The sequence below is a fragment of the Panthera pardus genome, unplaced genomic scaffold (genome assembly GCF_024362965.1).
Source record: "Panthera pardus isolate Hobbes unplaced genomic scaffold, ASM2436296v1 HiC_scaffold_12, whole genome shotgun sequence".
Lineage (NCBI taxonomy): Eukaryota > Metazoa > Chordata > Mammalia > Carnivora > Felidae > Panthera > Panthera pardus.
The window spans coordinates 104,148,019-104,173,517 of record NW_026526677.1 but is presented as its reverse complement, the minus strand read 5'-3'; the positions used below and the strand labels follow the sequence as shown (position 1 = coordinate 104,173,517).

The window sequence follows — 25,499 nt, the reverse complement described above, 5'->3', positions numbered from 1 at the left end:
TGACACTCAATGTCTCTGTACAGTGGGTAGCACATGGTGCGGGTTCTTAATTCATGTTAGTTACAGCAAGCTGGAGGCAAGCAACTGGGTACCATCCCACCCGGTACTCAGTGCTTAGTACTGTCCTGGGTGCTGTGGGGCAGACAACAACCCAGTACTCAGTGCTCAGTGCTATTCTGGGTGCTGTGGGGAGACACAACCCAGTACTCAGTGCTCAGTGCTCTGAGGCAGACACAAGACACAATGCAAACAGGCAAAGTCCATGTTAAGCCAGGACCCAAGGGTGAGAGCTCTGTTGCACTCAGCATCCATTCACAGTGAGAGGACAAGCTTTCATGGGAACCAATTTCTGTCCCACAGTCTGTTGACTTTTAAAATCCTTCTCAACTGCATTACAGAATATTTAGATGCCTTCTCATAACATTCTCTGATTGTATAAGCCCTCATCTCCATGAAATAGGAATGAAATTTCTAGCTGCCTCAGGTATCTGAAAGGGCAAAATTCAAATTCCCTGACTTAACAAGAAATGGACCTTGTTTTATGCAAAAACACAAAAGCCTGTCCCTACACAGTCATGGTATGGTATCCCTGAGGTGTGTTTATTCAATTTTATTTGCCTATCTGTGGTTCAATTTTCATGGGTTTTATTTACTTTTTTGCAAGGTCCAAAATCTTTTTGAGATACACCTTAATGAAGAGTAGTGAACCACTTAAAAGGTTTATAAGATGCTCCAGTAATGGAAATTAGAAGTCATTATCTTCGGTGAAGGCAGCAAATGGTTGTCTGAATTGAGTTGATTTTGGTGATACATATTATAATGGAACAAATTACTAATGAAGTGCTAAATTACTGGAAACATCCCTGTTACTTATTAAACACTTTGGTTAATTGGGCCAGGAAAAATAAAGAGTTGAAGTGCATTTTAATACCTTTTTTGAGGCCAGGTCAGAAGTGAGCAGATACGAAAACCTGAAGCCCAGCCCAAGGGCGTCCTCCCAGACACAGGCTTCAGACCGCCCTTGAGAGAGGCTCCTGGGAGGAGCTGCTGACCTTCCAAGTTCTAAACAGACCTTGCACTATGAGCACTCTTCTCTCTCAAAAAATTGGTGGCACTGGCCCATAATCCAAAGTCAGTACCAGTTGGTCTTTAATGAACACTGAAAAATGCATCTGGAAATGAAGGAAAAGGACCCTGGGGAGGGAAAATGTGGAAATACAATACAGGAGCATGTTTAATATATTGTCTGTTGTGAAAATTCCTGCTTTTTAGAGTGTGACCTAGCTGAGAAGCAAGGATGCTACAGATTCCACCCTTCTCTACTTCCCTCCCTGTGTTCTCTGTTTTGTAACTTGATTCTGGAAACTGGCTTCCCGTCGTGTTACCTGTGCCCAAGTCCTTCTTTTGATACCCAGCCTGTGCTTCTGGGTTCTAAGATCAGGACCCTGACTTCATCTGGCTGTTAGGATCCTCAGGGATTGACTTTCTACCTCTCAAATCCCAGCAGCTTGTGATAGATAAGTTTATGGGCCATGGGATGCTCAGATATCTGGTTAAACGTTATTTCTGGGTGTGTCTGTGAGGGTGTTCTGGCAGAGATTAGCATTTGAATTGGTGAACTGAGCGAAGCAGATGGCCCTCCCCACTGTGGGTGGGCATCATCCAATCCATTGAGGGCCTGAAAAGAACAAAAAGGCAGAGGAAGGTTGAATTCGCTCTCTGCCTGACTCCTTGGTCTGGACCACAATCTTCTGCCCTGTGCACTCCTGCTTCTCAGGTCGTTAGACTCAGCCTGGAATCTGTACCGCTCGGCTCTCTGACTCTCAAGCTTTCAAACTACAGCACCTGCTTTCCTGGAACTCCAGCCTGCAGACGGCAGATAGTGGGACTTCTCAGCTTCCATAATTGAGTGAGCCAATACCTTATAATAAATGTCTTTCTAGATGCAGAGGTAGAGATAAAGGCACAAATATAGATGCACTGTTGGTCCTGTTTCCCTGCAGAACCCTGACTGATATAGAGCCCTTGTGCCTCCTGATGAGTTTACCTGACGCCACCTCCTTGAGTACCTCTCCTCTTGGCTTCCTGAAGGTTGTCTGTTCCTGGGTTCTCTGCTGTGGCTCTATGCTGCACGGCTAATACTCTTCCATCTCCTCCTGTGCATGCCCCCGACATTGACAACCAGAGATTCCCCCAGGTGCCAGCTTCTGTCTGCTGCACCGTATCCACTATGCTATCAGTGGATGGGTTTGTCTCCTGCTCTCCACCCACCCACAGCCCCCTGTGACCGTTGGATTTCAGGTCCCAGCCACTGGACAGTATACAGGACACAAATGCACAGTCAGATGGTCATGATTCCAGCCCAGAAACTGCCAGTAACTATCTGTGTGACTGGAAAAATCCAGTTCACCTCTCTGAGCCTCCTTTTTCTCAGCCATTTTCCAATTCTATTTACAAAGGGCTACTAAGTGTCAGAAATTCAAGAGGTAAAGAAGGCAAGGCCCTTGCCCTCAGAGAGCTCGTTTGAGCTAGGGAAACAGTCTTGTAAATAAATAATTACAAAAAAATTGTGAAAGAGGTGCTAAGAACGACAGAGTCAAAATGTTATGAAAATACTGAGAACAAAGCAGTGAACTCTCTGGTAGAGGGAGACCCACAAAGAGTGTACTGAAGAGGTGTTTGAGCAAACCTTAGGGATGAGCTTGTACTTACCAAGGAGTCAAGAGCCTTCAAGGCAGAGAAAATAATGTATGCAAACGCAGAGGGACAAGAACTGTAGGAGAAATGCTAGAAACTAAGCATAACTTAGAATGACTGTAAGAGGGGACAAGTGGCCGGCAATGAGGTCAGGATGCAGGAAGGAGCTGAATAATCAGAGCCTTTTATGTCGGTTTGAGGAGGTTGCATTTTTGCCTATAGACAATGAGGAACCATCAAGGGCTTTTTAAACAGGAAAGTTGCCTGAGCTCATCAATGTGTGTAGGATAACTCCAACCTGTCTATGGAGAATGGGTTGGAGAGGCAGGAGATGGAAGTAGGGAGGTCAGGGAGAAGGATGCGACCGGGCAGGTAAGACATAGAACGTAGTGGCAGTGCAAGAGGTCGAGGAGTCATACAGTGAAGAATTTGAAGAGCTTGGTGATTAATTTTAGATGTGGGGATGTGTAGGAGAAGCAGATGTCAGGTCACCCCCAAAGATTCTGGTTTGGATACACTGATGGCGATAGAAAGACACGGAGGGAAGGCTGAGTGGGGGAATCAGTAGAGACTACCGATTTTTGCTTTGGACCAGTCGTGTTGGAGACACCTAAGAGGCAGCCAGGTGCAGGTGCCATGGCAGGAAGACAGCTGCTTCAGAGCTGAGAGGTCTGAGTTAGTGACACAGCCATGAGAGCCATCCGTAGAGGTGATGAGCACATGAGGTCAGCCAAATAGAATGCACCCAGTAAAAAGAGAAGAGGGCCAAGGACAGAGCTTGGGGACAAAGCTGCATTGAAAAACCTGGTGAAAGAACCATCAAGATACTGAGTAGGAGATGTCAGGAAGCTCAGAGAACTAAAGAAGGGGTCACCAAAGCCAGGAGAGGAGAGTTTCCCAGAGGAGCTGCGAGCGACATCGGAGGGGTGAAAATGTAAGCGCTAACTGGGAAAGCGTTCATTGGTTTGGGCAACTGGAGGGTTATTGATGACTTTGCAATGAGCCATTTCCAGAAATGATACGTAAGAGCTGGATTACAGAAAGATGAAGGACAGGGAGAGGGGATGTAGGCTACCTTTTAATCTGTTTGGCAATGATGGGAAGGTGCAAGCTAAGGACGTGGCTGGTAAACCACGCAAAGTAACAGGAAACTTTTGAAGTGGAAGAGATTGTAAGCACGTGTGCAGCAGGGAGCTTAGACTAAGTGGTCCCTGAGATTCCTCTTAACATTCTTGTCCTTTGGTTCCAATGACCATGTCTAAGAACATGGGGAAGTAGTCTCAGGCTCCTTGGGGATTTCCTGCTGTGCTGGAAATCTGACCTGGCATAGTGAAGGATGTGGTTATTAGGGCTTTCTGCCTGCCTGCCTGCCTGCCTGCCTGTCCCGCCCTCCCCAGTCCAGGGCTCTCTGATGAGCTCCGAGCAGGAGTGATGCTTGGGGAGAGCTCACTAGGCTCCAGAGGCACCCAGACCACCCCAGATTTGCAACCTGCATTTCCAATCCAATCAGCCCTTCTCCTCCAGCTTTTACAAATGAAGGTTCCCCCATCGTGAGAATCACCTAAACTCTTGCTTGGTATTCCTTGCAAGGTCCTGGGAGCCAGAGAAACCATGCCTGTAGCCAAATGAAAAGGAAGAAAGCAGAAAGAATGAGTGAGAGAGGGAAGAGAAGAGGAAGGCTCTTGCAGACCTCTTTTCCTTCTCTCCTAGGGATCTGATGCATCAGATCTCACATTAGTTAGCTCGGTAGCTTTTTTTCTCTGTTTGGTTTAATATTCTCAAGGGAAAACCAAGTTGAACGTGAGCAACAGAAGACTTAAGCACTCTATTTTAATCCTTGAGCAACATATTTCTGAAATAATTTTCAGAAGGCGTTTAGACTTTCAGGAGGAAAAATCTTATCTTCAGTGAATTACTATTTATTGAGGCTTTAATAAATGTTTGTGTGTTTTTTTGCTGGCAGGCTGCTTTTTGTAGCCCATTAAAGTGAAGATTATCTTTAGAAGAGGAAAAGCACCAAGTCTGGTTTTTCAACCCGAGTAGAAACATGGGTAGAAACCTCCACATGACCAGTTTTAATCTCACCTGCAGAGGTGGGTTTTGCTACTTAATGATATATTTTGGAAATGGATGTGACACCAAAGTTCGTCCGTAAATAGAGCTCAGAGCGAAGGGAATAAAAATCACAAACTAGATTCACTTGCTGCATTAGGTAGCAGGAAGTTTCCAATCTTCATCCAATTTCTGCCACAGAGGATCAAGCAGTGATTCTAGAACCTGCCCTCTCAGGGAGGACAGCTGGGGCAGGCTCAGTCTGTTGTGTGTTTGCTTGTTTTCTCTGTCCAGTCATGTGAAGGAAGTTGGCTGGGAGTTTTTCCCTTTGTTATTGTTGCCTAAGACACAATTGGTACATTATACTGGAGCCTTTTGAAAAGCCGGTGTACGGCTCAATTGCTTGATTTCCATTGTGCTGGAATGGGACACGGTGTAGCCTTAGGGGGCAAGAGATCCTCTCCAGTGGCATGGGAGAGGGGTTGCTGTCTATGGAATTTTTAGAGAGTATGCCAAAATCTGCACAGGCCACACACAATTCCCAGGGGCCTTTGGACTGTTTTCATGCAAAGAATTACCCTTGGCTCTTGATAACTCAGCGTCTGAAATCCCACCATGGGGAATTTAATGTGGGAAGTGATGAGCTGGGGAATCTGTCTTCCTATATGTTTCTGAGCCTATAAGAAGGAAGGTAGGGATGATAGGCCCCAAATGCAGCTTCTATCATTCTGTGTCTTAATGTTATGGACAGAGCACAGGCTTCTAAGTCAGAAAGATCTGGACTTAAATCTTGTCGGTGACACTGACCAGCTATGTGGCAGAGACTACCCGGTCCAGCTCACTCATCTGTAAAATGGAGGAGACCACGACCCAGCTCGCAGGATGGCAAAAGAGATGATATAAAACAGTTCAAGTGAGTTTCCATGAGCAAATATTTGTGGAGCACCCATCACGCATCAGGCACAGATCTGGACACATAGAATGGAGCAGTGATCGACACTGGTACATAGAGACAAGACATGGTGTGACCAGCAGACCAGTCGGGGGCCTCATGCTTTGCTTCTAGAAATCCATTATCTTTCTCCCCAAATCATTGGACTCAACCATCAAAACTTACTGAAAGCAGTACAATTACAAAAATGTAGCAGGACTGCCAGCACTTCGTAGGAATCTGTAACCTGGTCTCCGTGTTTGGGACTGACAGCAGCCAGGACCCACAGCCATTAGCTAAAGGATGGGGTGCACTGTTAGGGTGCACAGTTGCAGAAAGGGCCACCCCAAGGGCAGGATGAGTCTGAGTGTTTAGAACTCCACCAGCAAAGGAAACTATGCATTGTTAATAATAATAATGGAGTAATTTACAACAGAGACCACCATGTGGGAGGGAAAAAGGTACTCTCTACATCTACTCATATGCCTGTAAGAAATCAGGCTGCCACTTGTCACCCTCAATACCATTGAGTCACAACACCTGGGATTGTCCGCCTCGTGTAACACACACAACAGCCAGGTTTATGTCCCAAGCGCTGTGCTAGATCCCAGGGATATAGCAATTACATTAACACAGTTCCTCACCCTTGACAAGTTTATGATCTAGAACAGAGGTTGCAAAACTTTTTCTTGAAAGGGCCAGGTAGGAAATATTTTAGGCACTGTGGGCCACGTAGTCTCTGTTATAACTATTCACAAAACACAGCTGTAGATAATATATGAATTACAACGCACAGTTTCTTTACAAAAAGAAGTGACAGGCCATCTCTGGTCCATGGTTTGCTGACCCCCGACTTAGAGGGAATGACAGATATGTAACCAGAGAGTGTCAACAAAACATGGAAAATGCCATGATAGCAGGGAATGGGCACCTAACCTAGCCTGTGACTTTCAGATAAGACTTTTTATTTCGGACCTTGTATCTGCAACCGCACGTGCACATTGCTCATTTCTTGGCCCTTTTGCAAAGAGCAGATCTTCCAAGGACAACTACCTCCCAACTCAGGAGGCTACTGCCAAAGTTCAGGGTGGGGGACCCAAACTTGAATAATGATTTTAGCAGCAGACTGGAGAGGAAGACTTGAGATAGCAGCTAAAATGGATAGGATGCAGTGACAGAATATGGAGAAGGAGGGAATGAAGGATACCTTGGCCGGTTACCATGTTTCTGAGTAGGGTGATTGGGCAAGTATTCACCAAGAAAGGAAAGTTAGGAGGAGCCTAATTTTACAGTAAGAGGATAGGTTTTCTTTGGTTGTGGGAAACTGAAATGGAAGTGCCTAATGGGTGGTTAGACATCCCTGAGTCCTGAGGCTTTCCTGTGAACTATTAATAGAGATCCATACCTGATCGCCCTGTCCCCTGCCTTGTCCCTCTCAAATCCAGCCTTACTCAGTGGCTACAACATTCTACCTAAAATGCCAGTCTGACTGTGGTACTCCCCAGTTCAGTGCTCTTGAGTGGCTTTCCATGTGCTGTGGGATAAAGTTTCAATTCCTTCACTTGGCCTGAGAGGTTCTCCAAACTTGGCCAATCTCTCCAGCCTTCTCTGTGACCACCCCCTGCCTCCTGGGAGCTCCTCCATGAGAAGTCAAGACCTTACGCAGGCCAGGCTGGGGGATTTGTTAACCCAATGCAGATAAGGACTCAGACTTTGTCCCTGGAGGACTGGGACTTTCTCTATTGGCAGAGGAATTAGGATGGGTATCCTCTCTGGTGGAGGAGCAGGATCTCAGTTTCAGCCCAGGAGTCACTAGCAAGACTGCAAACCTCAGCTGGCATTTCTTCCAACTGGTTTTCACAGTCACAGCCTTTCATCAACATGCCCTGAATCCTCAACTTTTCCGGAACTCACAGTAGAAAGGAAAGCACGGTCAGGAGGGAGGCCTCCTTCCCCATTCTGTCCTCCCATTAGCCATGCCTGGTGAACTCCCAGTACCAGGGAAATAAAAACCAGCTCCTCCTCCCACAAACTCCAGGGACCCCATTAAACCCAAACTGCCTAGTATTCACATCACTGCTCCTGAAAAAGGAACGGGATCGATTTTCCTCGGCTGGGGAGCAGAAGCTGGCAGTTTAGAGCTGAAGTTTAGACCCATCAGACATCTCTTCAGAAGAGGATTCACTCTCTGTGAGGCTCCTGGCATTTATAGCTGATGCTTAGGTTGTCAAAACAGTGGTAAGGGGCGAAGCAGCTCCTCAAAGATTATAGGTCAAAGAAGCAAAAAGGAAAGTTTTTGGAGAAGCTTTTATAGAAAGGATCATCACTGACAACAGGCTTGTTTCTAGTTGAGCAGACACAGAGTTGGGGAAAAAAAGCTTCCAGCTGTCTGTGGAATATTTCAGCCTTTATTTTGCATGCAGGGAGGATTTGCCTTCTTACCTGCTGGGTTGGGTTACCAGCAGTATGTGAGGAAGGGTGATTTCAGACCATCTTTCGTGGTTCAGTAAACTGCAATCTTTTCCCTTCTGTGCTAATGATTCTAAAGAACCTTTACCTTTCCCGTTTGCTCAACATTCAATGACTTTGCGGATTGGGAGTGGTGCCCTCCACCCCAGTGAAAGCAGCCGCCTTTGCCCCAGCACCCATGCTGGGTTTTCTCCAAGGTGTATGCCTTTCCAGAGTATCTTTTATCCAGCCTTGAAAGGTACCACCCGCCCACGAGTCGAGCCCCAGGAGAAATCTGTCTGGATCAAAATATCTGCTTTGCTTTTATTCCCAAGCCCACTTTTGCCTTCCCCCCCTCCCCGTGACAACTGTGACCCACTGCCCCCCAAACACTGCTGTCCCCAGGTCATATGTGACACTTGGTGAGATTTATTTCTCTGCACACATTAGCAAAGATTTTAGAGTTCATGTCCCAGAACTTATTTTCTTACGGAGACTAATAAACACTTTTTAAACCCTCTAAATTGCCAGAACAAATACATATCAAAGAATTTGCTTATAGCCTCAGTGGCCCTGTGGGTAGCTAGCGATCTTAAAGCTTGCAAGAGTAAACAGCACAACTAGCCACTCAGGCTTTGGCCTCCACACCTCAGTCCAGTCCTGTTCTGCTCCCTGACGATATTCCTTCACTGTCCTTTCTTCTGCTTCTTTTCCTGTGCTCTTGTGCTTGTATGGAAAAGTCCAGGCAACAAGAGAAGGACTTTTGCTACAGGGATTGCTAGTGCCATTGCCTGGATTATTAATTATTGTTGATAGTGAAACATGGGTTTTGGCAATTGGTGCAGAGTAGTTTCTTACCCTCCATTGTAGGCTCTCACTTAACTGTGAAAGTATTTGTAATAAAGCTAATAATGAGTGAATGGCAGACATTATCAAAAAGGAGATTTTATTCTTAAAATGGTTAACACACGGTCTCTCTCCCCCATCCCTGCCACCCCTTCCTCCTTTCTTTCCTTACTTTAATCTTTTTTTTTTTTTTAACATACCTAAAGTGCTCTAACCATCTCTTTGTTTACTCACGCCCCCTTTTGGGTGAAATGCTCTGGCCTTCCCTGAACTTCTTCACCTAGGCTGCAGTAGCAATGCACTGAGCTTAAATCCTTCCCCTCATTCATGTACAAGGCCCTAGGCTGTCACAGTAGAGTGGTCCTGAGCACAGGTTAGCAAGCAGAGCCTCACAATGGCTCATGGGTGGCCCACACTGGACCTTGGAGGCTGAGACTAGAACCCTTGGATCCCATGTTTGGGAAGTGAACATGTCAAGCTTGTTAGGAATTACCATGCATGACACCAGACTGTAGAATTTCAAGGCAAGTTCTAGGAGTATGAGCCCAGGGAAAGATGCACGGTTGAGCTGGGAGGACCACCTGGCAAATGTCCCTGCACCCACTCCTGCTAAGATGTCACATGATGCTTTGAGTAGCTGCTAAGGATACTGAGGGAAGGTGCTAGAAGGGTATGGTTTGCAGAACCCCTTGAGTCACTTTCACCCTCCCTCCCACTTCTCCTTTACCCTCCCTTCCTGAGGAAGGTGCTGCGGATGAGTGCTGGTGCCCAAGAACATAACTTAACCTGAGTACCCGATCTCTCCAGCCTCCCTAACGATCCAAGTCAAGAAAATCATTGCAATTTACAACCCCTCCCTTGTGGTACTGCCAAGCCTTTCTTTAGAAGGCTGTTTTGTATTCCCTCTCGACCTCAGCCCGCAGTGTTTTCCTTTGCATATTAAAGGATGAAAATCGAGGTGATGGACACATTCTCTCAGCACCAGGGAGTCAGCTGCCAAGGTTTTCTGGTGGACTCCACCTCTTCCTACGACCTTTTATTGCCAGTCTGGTCTTCACAGGGAGAATGCGAGAGAGTGCATATGTTTCCCTCATTCTCTTCTCTTCTGATGATGAATCACCTGGGAAGTGACCAGGAAAAAAGAAAGGGAAAGTCACAAGCAAGTGGGTCCAAAGTACTGTTGATTTTACAAGATTTTAATGCTGCGCTGGACAGAGGGAACAAATTGTGTTTTATATTTAACTGCAGCAGGAGACTTTATGCTTAATAGGTTTTTTAATATAGTTTGACCTAGTACTGTCAAGAGAAAAACTACATTTGTTCCCGCCTTACGCTCAGGACATGATTTCTGCAGATAAATAATTTGTAATGCAGTTTCTATTACTAAGACAGTGTTTCACACATCTGTTTTATGTTTCATTAATGGTACAACAAATGAAACCATCAACCATCCTGCTTCTCTGTATTAATTCAACCTATAAGAAAAATGTGTGAAGACTCTAGACAGTAAGGCCGATTACTGTGTCAGGGAAATCTACTAGTTTACTTATGGATCTGCGATGGTTGCCAAAGCACAAATCACCGTCCTGGCAAATGGCGATCCAATTTACCGTTTAAATCAAGAACTAGTGCCGTGGTCTAATCCACAGCGGGGCAGTTTAGAACCCATTAAGTCCTAATTTAACTTAATCTCCAGTACCCTACTGATGGTGAATAAGTCAGTTGGAATTCCAAGCCCCAGTGGGAGAGACGTGTTGGAAAGAAGGTGGTAGATGGGACTCTCCACCCTTCTTAAGAAGGGGGCAATCTTGAGTTGCCCCAAAGAGACTGTGTTGTCTTCTGTAGTGGTAAATCGGAGAGGAGCACTTTATTGCGTCTCTCGTATTAGACCAGTATTACAAAAGACATTCACAAAAGCGGGTGGGAAGTTCAGGTTCAGTTGGCTTGAGGTATAAAGGAAGTCAAAGGCTGATCAGCCATTTAGTTCTGAATTTAGTACACCCTTGACCACTGTCCTTCACATCCCTCAAGGTTTTGATGCTCTGTAGACCATTTCTTTTGCATCTGTGTTCTGATAGTAACAATGTGTTTATATTAGGAAGGTCCTATCCCTCCCTTTGGTTTCCCTTCTAGCTAACACATATGCCTGTAGAGGAGTTAGCTCAAGTTATGGAGCATTCTGGTTTGGGCTTAAGGGACATAGTTCTGCAGAGAGTATCTCAAGCCCACCCACTTTACTGGTTCCCTTTCCTTCAGTTCTGTTGAATAGTGCCTTTCATGACTCTTACTGCTGGTCTCCAATATCCGAAATGTCTTTATCTATGGTATTTGCCACCCACTGACGCCCTCCATACTCTTTTATCTTAGAACATTTTATAAGGTCCTTTTGTGTTTGGGGTACGGAAGAAGTCAGAGTTGGAATTTTTGCCTTCGTTGCATTGGCAGTGCAAAGACTGTGTTCTGTGACGCATAGCATGTTCATGTGGGATGACATGTGTATGTTTTAGCAGTAACTCAGACAGCAAGATTTTGGGAGAACCCTGCTCTAGATGGGGTCTTAAGTGTTGGCCTACCAGAGCCATGTATCATGATATACTAAGGAACACAAAAGAGGGGCATCTGTTCTAACCTGGCCTGGCTGATTGTCATCAGGAAATGTTTCAGTGGAATAAAAATTTAAAAAATGACAGTTGACCAAACTAAGAAGCATTAAGCATGGAAGGATAGCTGGAGACAAAGATGACAGCATAAGAGAAACAGGGAAGAAGTGACAGGAGAGGCAGGGGGGCACTGGAGTCTAAAGTTCAGGCAAGGAATGGCAGGCATTAATCCTGGAGGACTGGAAGGGGCAGGTTCCTGCAGGTTTTGTGAGCCATGGCAGGAAATATGTACCTTCTTCAGTAGGTAATGGGGTAATACTGAGGGGCTGGTGCAGGAGAGTGACAGGCACAGTCTGGTTTTGCCATATGGAGGAATGACAATCAGGCTGGTGTATTCAGTAGTCTAGATAAGAGGTAATGAGGGCCCAGACAGTGGGACTAGGGGATAGATAAAGAGAATCAGATTATTTAAGAGGGTGGGGTCCCCATTAGGCCAGGAGGACAGGTACTTGGAACAGGCAAGGAACATGGATACACCCTCTTGTAACAGATCACTGAAAGGACAGAGCTGAGACTCCAGGGACTGCATTAGCCAGTGCCTGGGTCAGTGCAGAAACAAAGAGGACCTAGAGCCCATGCTTTTTGCCCATTGCCCCTGAGTTGGAGCTGGTCCTAAATTGAGGTGAACTGATGGTCTGGCAGGTGGTGATTCCAGCAGGTCTGGGGTGGAAAGTGAGGGAGGCCAAAGGCAGAAGACTCAGGCAGGAGCCACAAATCTAGGAACGGGGCTGCAGATGTCCTGACACCTTCACCCCCTCACAGCTCTGAGAACCCTGCAAAGTAGCCTCTGTGTACTGAATCTGTTCAACCTGCCCCTCTCAACAAAGGACACAGGTTGGGGTCACACGCCCTCACATCCCACCAAGGAAGTCCTGTGCAAAGGGGGGAGAGGTCACGTTGTAGCACCAGCAGGTGATCCAGATCTAACTTTTCCAGAGACAAAAGGGACTTGACCGATAATATCCCCAAATCCACGAGGATGGTTCTTCTTTTCTTTCTTTCGCTGAAGAATAGGTGGGGAGCAGGGGGCAACACAAAGAAGACATTGATGTGGCTCATGTTTATGGAAATTACAGTCTACGGGGGGGGGGGGGGGGGGCGGGGAGATAAGGTAGCCAGGGAAAGAGCATAAAACATGTGTTCCTGACCCACTTGTGAGGCAGTGCTATAGACATTCCAAGGAAGGAACGGTGAATTTCCTGCTGTGGACATCATAAAGGTCCAGTGGAAGAAGTGGCATTCAACTGGACCTTGATGCGTAGAGAGGACTGACCACCCAGGTGGAAGGAAAGGTCCAGAAAAGTCTCAGACACAGCGAAGTTCAGGTAATGCTGAACAGATTGACTTGTTAACTGTGAAGGGCACGAAAGGAAGCTGAGGGCTGAACGGTGGGCCCAGAGGACCTTAAATATCAGACCCACAGTGTGTACTTGATTCCATCAGCTCCAGAAAGCTGGTGGGTGATATTAAGAAAGGTAAGGTATTTTCAGAAAGTATCTGGTGGAAACTGATGTTTTGCTCATGATGTGGCTCTAAATCTTGAGAAATGCCCCACTTCTTAATTTTTCCTGCTGTTGTAAATGCAAATAGTCCTTTCAAGCTTGCAAAAACCCAGTTCTGCTCTAAATGTAGTGAGCTATTGACTGACTTAAGTTTTTCCTTTTTTCTTTCACAGAAATGCTTATTGTGCTTAGCTGATAAGTCTAAAGGGACATGGGCCCAGCAGGTCCCAATATGAGCCATATTTGGGGACATAGAGCATTTGTGGAAATGGAGCTTAATAATACAGATAAAGGACTCTTGTGCAACAAGCACAATGAAATATTGATCCCATCATAAGAGTTAGAGTAAAAAAAATAGAAGTACCCCAGGGATAACCTGGAATCACAGAGAAATGTTAATGGTCCCTTCTGATCCACAGTCTTAAAATAGAACACCCCAAAGGTGACAGCCATCCTATGAGAAGGGGCAAAAGGAAAGGGACATGGGATAGAGATTCCTAATACTTGGTAACAAAGCTCCAGCTGTCCCCGGGATTAGAGACGACCACCAAGGTCAGGCATGGGTTGCAAAACAGATGCAAGGAAGATGAGGACAGTTATTCCCCCCAAGATCCGATAAAAACAGGAAATTATGCTTTCCTTCTTAGATTTCTCCCGTCCTTTATTGGTTGGAATTGCCTTCATCGAGCATTTAGATCCTCTTGTGTCTGTTGAGGTTATTAAAGCCTCTATTTTTGTCCAAACTTTTTTTTATTTATTCTCTCCTTTCTCTCTAGTTAGTCTTCATGCTTATAAACTGGTGTCCCCCAGGCCTTCTTGGTGTGTAGACACATAAGATGTCTCATTAACCCAAATAGTTTAAGACATCCTGTTCCCATGAGCCTCAAGCCCTCCTTTCTAAGAATCATGTGCTCACGGACTTCTCTGTCAGCTTGTCACATGCCACTTGTTGCTGGCCCACCCAGTCAATATTCTCTGCACAGGCAGTGGCTTCAGGAAGTCATGCGGTTGCAAGGACTAATTAGACTTTTCCTGAGGATGAAGATGTTCAGGCCAGTGGTGCTGGTTCCCTAAGTGGTTCCCAAGCTTCCAGTCCTCAAGGTCCCAGAGAGGTGCAGGGTAGCCCCACACAGCAGAAATCATGGCCTTCCAGGGCACCATGCCTCTCTTTTCCACCAGGCCTGTGTAGCATTGCTTATGCCCATATCATACCATTTTCCTTCAGCTTCTATCTCTCCTGCTTTGTACCCAAGGGATAAAATAGGGACTACATGCCATCCTATCCCCTGCATTGTTACCTGTCTACCATCTCTTTATCTTATATCCTAGCTCAAAAAACATTGAACAACGAATACATGAAAAGTTAAAAAAAAAAAACAAAGCTACATATATTCACACTAAAATGCTTTCTTCCCCCTTCATCTACCAAAACACAAATGCTCTCGTACATAGCAGCTCATGCAAATAATCAAGGAACATATGCCTTCCAGCCCCATAAATAGTCAACTTGAAATTTCATGTGGGGCTCACCTAGCCATCGCCTGCTACACATTAAACAGATCCCCTCCCACTTTGTCATAATGCTGGTTGTACATAGTCATTTATAGCCTAAAGCCACTTTTCACAATTGGCACTACTCTGGTGTCAACTGTTGAAATCCGTTTGCCAAAACACTGCCTCGTACGAGGCTCTAGTTTGTTGTCGAAGCACTGCTCTTTGTCGTGAAAGGACAGTTTACCATTTTGGGCCAAGAACTGGATTTATAAGTGTTTATGTAGCAATTTGTAAAATAGCATTTTAAGATGACTTCTGCGTCTATGTTGTTAGGACAATATTTGCCTGCCGCAGAATGATGAATTGGAAAAAGCATGAGCTTTGGTGTCAGATAGACACAGGTTTGAATCCCAGCTTTGCCATTTACTGTTTGTGTGAATTTAACTTATCTTGAGTCTCAGTTGTGAAAAAGAGCCAGTAAAATATTGTCATGAGGGTTCGATTAGATGACATATGTAAGGCTCTTAAAGAGACTTAGTAAATTGTGGCTACTATTACTTATTATTAAAACACCATTGCATTGCCCAAGACTGCAGGAAAAAAAAAAACCATGTTTAAACACTTGGAACACTTGGGATAAACCAAGGATGCTATATTCATGGCACCCATGCCACTTCTCCCTATTTCCACGCATGGAACAGACATCATTAATCAATAATCATACTTTTTCCCAATGAGGCTAAACTTGCCCTCAGAATCTTCAACACAGTGTTACAAGCAACCACCACTGCTATTTATTAAACAAATAAAAATACAACTTTTTAAGTATATGTATATCCCATGTAATGTTTGGGACATGCTTAAACTAAATATGTATACTAAAACTATTATACCAAGATAGTATTTGTTAGTTTTCTGCAATTTAAATGTAATGGAAAACCTTGTGTTTTATCTGGCAACTGCTGCTGTTTGCATGTTAGTTGAATCTGATTTGCCATCTCTGACCTCTACCTTAAACTTGACTTTGGGGGCACCTGGGTGGTTCAGTCAGTTCGGCATCTGACTTCAGCTCAGGTCATGATCTTGCAGTTCGTGGGTTCAAGCCCCATGTGGGGCTCTGTGCTGACAGCTCAGAGCCTGGAGCCTGCTTCAGATTCTATATCTCCCTCTCTCTCTGCCTGTCTCTCTCTCTCTCCCCAAAATAAATAAATGTTAAACAATTTTTAAAAACCCAACTTTGGGCTGTCAAATGATAAAGACTCAATTATAACTAGTTTGGGGGATAAAAAGTACTGTATTGGCATACATGGCTGGGAATTTCAGGGTGGGTCTAGCATCAGACACTGGATTCAAGAGCTCAATCAGTATATGAAGTCTCTGTCCCTCTCTCTGGCTTCAGACCTGCTTCCCTGTTGGCTTCTTTCAGCAGCCTGGCTCTCTCCACCCGGCAGGGAAGAAGTCTCCCCAGGAACAGATTTATTTATTCCCAACTGAACAACAAGGGAATTTCTTTTTCCCAACTTCTTTTTATCAATCCAGGCAATTCTGATTGGCCTCGCTTAGGTCTTGTGCTCACTTCTATAACTGTTGACATACAGAAGGGCATGGGTCTTTGTGTATTGGGGGGAGGAGGGGTTAGATTAAGGTACTTCAAAGGATAGTCCCACCAGGATCACCTGACATGGGAGAAGTACCATTCCCTAAAGAAGCAGGCTGTGCCAGGCAGAAAAAACCTGACAGTGGTCCAATTCCATTCTGAATTGTCTGGGTGTTGTTGTTGTTGTTATTGTTTGGATTAGAGAAAGTCTTCAATATACAGGAAAGTCACAATCTATAATTGAGATACAAATGTGCAATCAACTGTAGTAAGCCCAAGGTGTGAGGGCACTTCTGATGGCAAAAAACCCAAGTGACGTCACACTAGCAAATGTCTTGTTGCACAAAAATGCCAAGAAAAATAGAGATTTTGTGAATGATTGACAGGGACAGTAAGAATTGCTGGCAAATGCTCCTTAGGGAAGCATTTTTGACTCAGGGTTGGTTTTTAAACAGTTCTGAAGCATGGAAAAATCCCATGTTTTTCTCACGCCTTTGAAGCTCCTGACTGTCAGCACCCAAAGGACTTAAAACAAGGTGCTTTAAAGAGTTCTCCTTCCTCCAGCGTTTGGAACTGTACAGTGTGGGGAGTAGAAGCAAGGCCATGTAGTGAGACCACCAGGGTTTGAATCCCAGCTCCACCACCTGCTGGCTTATGAACTTGGGCATGTTCTCTGATAAGGCAGGTCCAGAACTCCTGCAATGAGGTGAGCTGCCCTTGAGACAAGAGTCATCTCCAGGACAGGAAGGGAAGGTTTGGGCAACAAGGTCCAAGAGCAAAAAAAGGTCTCCATAGAAAGGGCTGTGGACAGGGAAGATGACGCAAACTGAAAAGACCACCCATTTAAGAAAGTGAGTCCTTGTCACACCCATCCTCATCACCATGTGGAATCCTAGGATCTTGTGGAATACTTTGTATACGCACTATCTATAACAGAAGATCTCGAAGGGGGAGTTATTCAAAATGCTATAGGGAAACAGAAGACATGGGGAAGAAGGGATAAGTCCTGAGGGTCTTGAATATATATTTGCCCCAAAAAAGTGACCTCTAAGTCTGACACTGAAGGCTGACTATGAATCCACCAAGCAGAACAGAGAGGCATCAGCCATGCAATCATGGAGGCATGAATATGCATGGTGACATCTCCCAACCTTTTTTGACTCTTAAACCCCACATGCTACATGCTCAAAGGCCCTCCTGCTCTGATTTGAAAGGGAAAATAGGTAATTTTATGTGTTGGTTTTCTCTAAAAAGTTAAGAATCAAAACAGACACCATTATCTTTTTCAATGACACAAATCTCCTGAGACATCATTATGAATCCCAGGAGAACCACTTGGGAGCTCTTAGACTCTGGCATGTCTGGACAGTGTGAGAAGTGTGGGTATACTAGACTAAACAGGGAGTGGGGGAGCAGCAGGGAAGGAACCCACAAAAACAAAAGTACCTGGACTGCAAGCCCTTACATGCTGTGTAAGACTAATAACTTGTTTCTAAGAAATAGAATATGGCAAAGGTAATGGGATATCATTTCAGAGGTTAGGTTACTAAAAGACTGTGTCCTCTGTCTTGCGGGCCCTCTCTTGCCTTCTTGCTTGCTCACTCTGATGGGAGCCAGCTGCCATGTCTGAGCCACACCAGGAAGAGGCCCACATCACAAGGAGCTGAAGAGGTGCTCCAGCCAGCAGCCCGGGGTGAGCTGAGGTCCTTAGTCCACCAGCCCATAGGCTACGAGTCTTCCCAATAACCACAAAAGTGAGTTTGGAAGCAGATCCTCCCTCAGTCAAACCTTCAGATCAGACTGTAGCCTGGCCAATGCCTTGACTCTAGCCTTCTGAGAGACCTTGTAGCAGAGGCATGTAACTTAGTTATATGCAGATTGAGTTGGGGTAATGTGTCCCACAGCAATATACAACTAACACAGTCACTAACATTTATTAGCTCACACTCCCTTCCAAGCACTTTGTTCGTATTGTCCATGCGTTAGTGATCCCATGCATTCTTTAGGGGGAACTGTGTGAGGTACAGTAATGATCCCATTTTACAAATGAGCATCCTGAGGCTAAGCTGGGTTAAGGAACTCTTTCAAGATCAAACAAGTACTAAGTGGTTGAGCTAGGATTCTAATTTTAATCTTTCTTACCCCAGAACGTTAATTCTGAGGCACTACACTTTATATTGTCTTAAATGCAGCAAAGGTCTGTGGAGGTAGTGGGACAGGAAGGAGGTGGGGAGTCGTGGGCTTCCAGAAAACCCCTCATTAAGTCTACAGAAAATTGGAGGAGAGTAACTAAGAGCTGATAATTTTATTTCACCTTTAAAGGCTGTTAAGCACAACATACTATAATGGAATTAGTGACCTTATTAAAACATTTACTCACACATTACTACTTGATAAAATTATGAGTTAATAAATCTTTTTATACCTACAAATGATACAACAAACCATTCGTCTGAAGGAGAATCATCTGCTTGTACCGACTCTCTGGTTTATTTCAGAGGTACTGGGAGTCTTTAAAAAGCCAATCAGATTTTGGGAAGGAAGGGATCTTAAGATTCCCAGTTCTCTGTAATCCAGAAGGACACCGCCAGATGCCCCTCATGCCAGCCCCACCACCCACCATTCCTCTGGCCCACCCACCATCTGTTCATCTGGCATAGTGCTGGGAATGCCCTCCTTAGCCAAAAATATCTTCACAGTTGCCTGGGGAGAATAGTAGGTTGGAGAGAAGTCCAGAAATGGAAGTGAGCAGAAGCAAAGGAAGATCGTCTGCCCTCCAGTTTTGCTGGTGCAATGTGAAACCTTTCAGGGAAGAACAGAAGGCTGGGCATGAAGGGGGGTGAGGGTGGTTCAAAGCACCTGGTAGCAGGTGCAGTGTCCAGGAGAATGGGGGGGGGGGGAGGACAGAGCATGTCCAAGATGGCTTCACTAGCCTACAGATAGACATCTCCTTTCTCACTAGGCACATATCAGGTCTCCTGCTTGAGTCCCCTCAAAATCCCCTTTCTGCCACTACTCATCCATCCCTTTTCACCCTTCCATTTAGGAGCTCCTCCCTTCTCCTTAACCATCTCTAACAAAATGGCTGATAGAAAATTTCCCAGAGACACCCTGGAATTAGCCACATATTGTAAAAGGAAGGTAGAAGGAACTTTTGACTGACTAGGATAATTAGAGAGAAGGAGGTGTTGTTAAAACAAAACTAGTCCAAGTGTGGTACAAAATGTATGAGAATGTAAATTTTTTAGTTAAAGTTATTTCCAACATTCAAGAACACATTTGTCATCCTACAGAAGTCATCTAAATGTGTAAACATAATGCCATACTTGAGGAGCACGGAACATGATATAAATTGCTTGAATAAGAAAGTGGCCAAAAGTTTAACATCTGTCAAAAGTGATTAGTCGTGGTTACCTTTTTCTCGGCTGAATTGTTCTTTTGATGTTCCTCATATTAAAACTGGAGCCGGGCTGGGCAGAGGGATAGCACCCTCCACACGTGCCTGCTCTCCATCTCCTCTCGTTGACAGCTACCACCCTCGTGGCAGTGACACATTCCGTGGAAATCAGCAACTTGCTGCAGAGTTAGAATTGGTTGTGCACCTGCTACATGTCAGCAGCATCATATCACCTTCACATACATTTCTTTCGGGCTTCATAATGACCCTAGGGTTTCCACATTTCATGGAGGAAGAAACTGAGGCTTGGTGAGATTAGACAGTTTACCCTGCTAGAAAGCAACGGATAAGGAAGTGAACATAGGCAGCCTGTCTCTGGCATCCACACTCTCAGCCTCGGCGTGGCTGCCTGCCCTGGAGATCTGCTTACCTTTCCTTTCTAGGGTGGATCTCCGTGTCTCTGGGAGGAGTCGTTGGCGGAGGCCTAGCTGTGCACCTGACACTGGGCAAACTGCAATAAATATTCATTGCATTAAATCTCAAACAATGGGATTTATCTTAACTATTTGCAAATACCCTGACAAATTTCCGCTTTATGAATCATAGTCTGTAACCATATTAATCCTCCCCTGAACAGCACAAAAGTAGGTGGCCAGGTGAAGACCTTTTGGCACTGTTTTAGCCTCAGTTGCCCTGAGAGCAGAGTCTCTTTTGATAAGTGGCCCAAGAAAACAGGAAGGGGGGATCCCGGGAGAGAGAAACACAGGAGGAAGGGCAGCTGATTCAAGGGTGAGTTCTGAGTTGGATACAACTATGGGCCACAGGGACTCTGTCCCACCAGGATTCTGGGTACCAGGAAAGACAGAACAGCATTTATCCATAGGTTCCATCCTCCACTGGTCAGGGGTTGCCCCCCTGGGGTACCAATGCCCCTCACCTCCCAGGCTGCACCTACAGGTGTCCCGAATCCGGGAAGCCTGGGCAGAAAGCGAGAGGTATGTGTGGAACTAAGGCACGGCCCTGGCAGATCACATCGCTAGAGAAGTAGGTGGACAAAGAGGATATGGGGCCACCACAGATAATATCCAATGCAGGCCTTGTGTGGGCTTGAAGTCTTCAGGAGACACGGCAGGTGCTGGGCTGGAGGGAGGGCAGAGGTACTGGTCGGAATGCCAGATGGTACCGGGAGGTCTAGCCTAGCCCTATTTCAGAGATATTTGGAAAGTGCATTTTTTTTTTCCACTCTCAAATCAACAAATTGGAAGTCTATTCAAATTAAAAACTTCCTTTTAAAATGCAAATAAATGAGAGAGGCCAAGGTTCATTCTACAGGTCATTCAAACCTATTGTGAGTGCTTTAATGAGATTGTCTAGAATCACAGGGAGTCCAGCCAGGAAGCATCAGCTTGGGTGGAAAATAATAAGAGAGGGATAAAGAAGCGTAATAAATGACTGTGGTACCTGGTAAATGTGAAGTAGGGTGCTTCGTGGGCTGAAACCGTGGCCACCCCTTGGAAAGCCTATGTAAATGTATCCGGTGGCCTGAGCAGCCTGCTTTTCTTGAGCTGTCTTCTGAGAAGTATAAAAATATACTTGGAAGGGGCAGATGACACATTCCTTATAACTTCAGAAAAGTTTTAGAATTCTCAGTCTTGTTTACAATAAGCACTTTTTGTTTCCTGGGGAAAGCACTGGGCTATGCAGGTAACTTGGAGTTTATCAAAAAATGACCTCAGTTTTTAGCAAGTTGGTTGTTCAGAGCAGAGGTAGGGTGCAGGGGGGAGGCAGGACAACCGGATCCCAGGCTCACACTTCCCAGAAAATATCCTGCTGGAAGAGCTGCGGTCACTGGGCGCAGGAGCAGGGAAAGCAACCGGCACCCTCCACTAGTAAGAATTACAGTACTCAATGGTGGCACACTCTAATAGAACACGTATTGATGCCAGGCGCTGTTCCCGGGGTCTTATACATATTAACGAAGTATGAAATAGGTACTATCATTATCTGTATTTTATGCATAAGAAACTGAGGCACAGAGACACAAAGGAACTTGTCCAGGGTCACACAGCTAGTAAATGCATGGCAGAGCTGTGAATCACATTCAGGCCGCCAACCTGCAGAGTCCCACTCTTGTGCGTCCTGACCATAGACATAGTCAGGGAGACCCATGTGACTCCATTGTTGGGGAAAGTCCGGGACTAGGAGGCCAACACCTGTGAGCACACCAAGCTCAGAGCGCCTGGCAGAGGGGGTGGGGCTGGGGGAAGCCCATGGCATCCTGGGCGTTCACGTTTTTCCAGCAGAAGCCCAACAGAGAAGAAACCCTGGATTATATTCCCTGTGGAAAAGTAGGAATGTGAGCCCTGTAAGGACCTGACTCTTCTTGCCTGCCTTGTGTGGAGGCATGGTTGTGCTTGTGTGCACTGTGTCCCAACACTTGCCCCCACGTGTGCCGCCGCCTTGGTCCGGGTCCCCAGCGAGTCTCACTGGGGCTGCTGCAGTGCCTCATCAACGGTTTTATTCTTGCTGCCTTCTGTTTAGCAGACACCATGATCTGTCGGAAATGTCAACGAAGGCATGCCACCCCTTGGCTTAAAATGTTTTAGTGGCCTCCCATTGCACTTTCAGTAAAATCTGAGTCTCTTGCCCTGGCCCAGGGAGGCCACGCACCTTCCTCTCTCACTCTGACTTCACCTCCTGTCCCTTTCCCCATTCCTCTTGGTGAGACAGTCAAACTGGCTCTATTTCCGGGCAGCCCTAGGCCTAACGAGAGGCCTTTCCACAGCCGCCCGTCTTGCCTGGGGCATCTGCCCAGCCCTCAGCCCGGCTGGCTCCCTCTCACTCCCTGCTTTGGTCTGTTTAATTAGGTGCAGATCTGAGTCAGTCCTTCTGTTAAGTATGCAGCAAGTCGTCATGAGGAGACCACGCAAGGCTCTCCCCTCCTTCCCTGAGAGATTATTTGCCTCTCCTTCCTGAACCCTCACTCTCATCCCCCACCCCCCACAGAGGGATCTTGATTGGCTCTAAGGTCCCCTCGGGAAGAATGTTGTGATGTTTCTCCTGCATGTTTTCGGTGTACATAAAAGGCATTTTCGTTCTGTTTTCTGCCTTTTTTACTCAACAGTACGACTGACTTCTGGAGCTAACCACGTCTCTGTTCCTCTGGCCCGCTTCTTCTTAGCGCTCTGTGGTAATCCAGGGCAATCATTCCTAGTAGGGATGCCTGCCCCCCACCCACCCGCCCAACTCCCTCCTGTTATAAACATTCTTATAATAAGCATTCTAGAACACGTTCTCTTATGGACCTGAGCACTGTTATTCAGTGGAAGAACATCTGGGAAAAACAATAGCCTCCAGCAATCTGTATCTACACTGCAGACTTGAGTTCAGTGTGCTTAGGAGCCACACAAAGACCTGAAAATGGGGGCATGTTCCAAGCTTGTCTGCTGGGCTAAGAAAGCTCTCTCTTGGCCCTGTTACTGCTCACATTTCTAGGAAGCTGGCCTTCTCTCTTCCCCACTCCAGCCACAATGCCCCCACTACCTATTCACGCGACTCCCCCTTCTTATGCCCTCACTGTCCATCACTTAGACTCTTCAGGCTCACCTAAGGATGGTCATTTTCCCCTTGGCTGTTGTCCGCCCTGACGCAGGAGCAGCTTCTCATATGCAGGGAACGTGGATCTAATACAGGTTTAGCAGTAATTGTGCGGAAGAAGAGCATCTAATTGAGATAGTCCTGTCATTTTCTTAAAGGTCACCTCCCTTGTGCAACTTCCTGGGCAGTTTCTGAAGCCTCATTTTCTGGGGTATTTTTTTAATGTTTGTTTATTTTTGAGACAGAGACAGATCGTGAGTGGGGGAGGGGCAGAGAGAGAGGGAGACCCAGAATCCAAAGCAGGCTCCAGGCTTTGAGGTGTCAGCACAGAGCTTGACACGGGACTCAAGCTCACAAACCGTGAGATCATGACCTGAGCTGAAGTTGGACGCTTAACCGACTGAGCCACCCAAGTGTCCCCCGAAGCCTCATCTTAATGGCCTGATATTCCTGAGGTCACGTCCCTCCGTGTTCTGCCCTAGAAAGAAGTCAGCACCGTCCCCTCCCCTGCTTCCAACCCTTTGTTTTATTGGTTCAGATTCTTCGTCTTGGCTCCAAAGCTTGGCTCCAAAGCACAGTCTGGGAGCCATGCTGCCCTAGCTGTCCTGTGTGAAGTCCCCGAGTGGGGCTCAGGATGTGGTGTCCGCAGTCTCAAGTTCATTTCTTTAGCAGAAGAACAACTAAGCCAACATGAAACAAGGAGGCTTTTTCTGATTTCTGGGACAGCTGCCTCACTTCGATTGAATTATATTGAAATAACTTAGGTTTTAGGGGGATCAAATGAAGAATGTTTTCTGAATGGATTCAAAATCAGCTTCTGTTTGCTTGAAGATTTACAGGAGGTTCATCAGTCAGCCAATAAGTTCTGGCCTAAATTTGTGTCTCCTTTCAAAATGATTTCGAAAGCCCACAGCCCCTTAGCAGATTAAGGGGGAAGTCAGGAGCTCATTCTTTGTAAACCCTGCTGTACATCTGAGCTGGTCGTTAGTGAATTTCAAATAGCAGTTGCAGAAAGAAACCAGTGCAACCCAAGTTTTTCTGTGTCCCTGTTTTCACATTCCCCAGGAGAAACCTAAACTTCTTTTCCAAACCCTAAGGTGTCATTTAGATTGCTGTCAATGAAACTGTGCTCCCTGGAGATGATTTTACTCCGAATCTTTTTCATGTGTGTTTACAGAGGTGCCTGGGTCTGTGACTTTGGTTTTTGAAAACCTAACACCTGGCACAAGGAAATTCCTTAACAATCTCACCACATCTGTGTCCAGACATTGCTGATATCAAGAAAAGAGGTATGTTATGGTGCTTTGTTCTAGTTTCCTCATGTCAGTGAATCAAAGTAAAGATGGTAATGATAAAATAGCTAAGATAAATTGTGTGGTTAATAAGTGCCAGATCCTGTGCTAAACTCCTATAATCTCATTTAATAGTCTAAACTTCCCAGGAGTGACTTACCTAAAGCTTTGAGACCTTGCATCACTTGCCCAAGTTCCAATAACTGGTAAGGGGCAGAGCTCAGTGTAAGTTGCAGTCCAATTCCAAAGCCAATTCTCTTAAGTACTACATGTTTCTCTCCCCTAAAGTACCATCAGAAGGTTCTCAGTATCCTTAAAAAGCCCTAACAAATGGGGACAAGTTTCTTTCATAGCCCATTTTCCTTAAGTTTTTAAGAAATAGGATCTTTAAAAAAAAAAAAAAAAAAAAAAAAAAAAAAAAAAAAGAAATAGGATCTTTGTTGCTCTTGTGAATTCATCTCAAGACATGGAATGTCAGGCATCGCTAATGGAAAGAAAAAAACCCACTAATAAATAAATAACCAAATGAGTGTTGCTTTTGCTCTAAGTGCGTTTTTAAGACTTTTTTAAACACCTAGAGGACACTTCAGTGGCCATAAACTGTAAAGAGTTAAGAATATTGAACCATACAGGAGTAATTGTTTTTATATGATATGGCATTCAGGGATGAGTTTAGCAGCTAGAATAATTCTCCATTTGTAAAGGCATGTTTAAGGAAATAATGGTTTACCAACTGATAAGCAAAGGGAAAACAAAATGTCTATTCCCATTGCTGCTCTGTTCCAAATACACAGCTGATTTGTCCTCGGCTTCACTGTGTGAGGAAGGAGGAAGCATAAGAGCCAGAAAACTGGGGTATCTGAGGCCACAGGAACCTCACTCTACCATAGTTGGGCCATTTTCTTTCATCCACTCAAAGCTAGTGCTTGACCACCTGCTATGTGCTTGGCTCGATACTACACCCATAATATAACCTTGGTGAACAG

At 45.5% G+C, this 25,499-nt stretch overlaps 1 long non-coding RNA gene across 1 annotated transcript in view; it reads left to right on the top strand.

The window, feature by feature from the left end:
• Positions 1-24,510, top strand: part of LOC109278741 (uncharacterized) — a 262,941-nt gene extending 238,431 nt beyond the window's left edge. Inside the window, exon 5 of the long non-coding RNA XR_002085815.2 lies at positions 24,399-24,510. This is a non-coding gene — a long non-coding RNA (uncharacterized LOC109278741). The remainder of the gene's footprint in view (positions 1-24,398) is intronic.
• Positions 24,511-25,499: the final 989 nt, after the last annotated feature.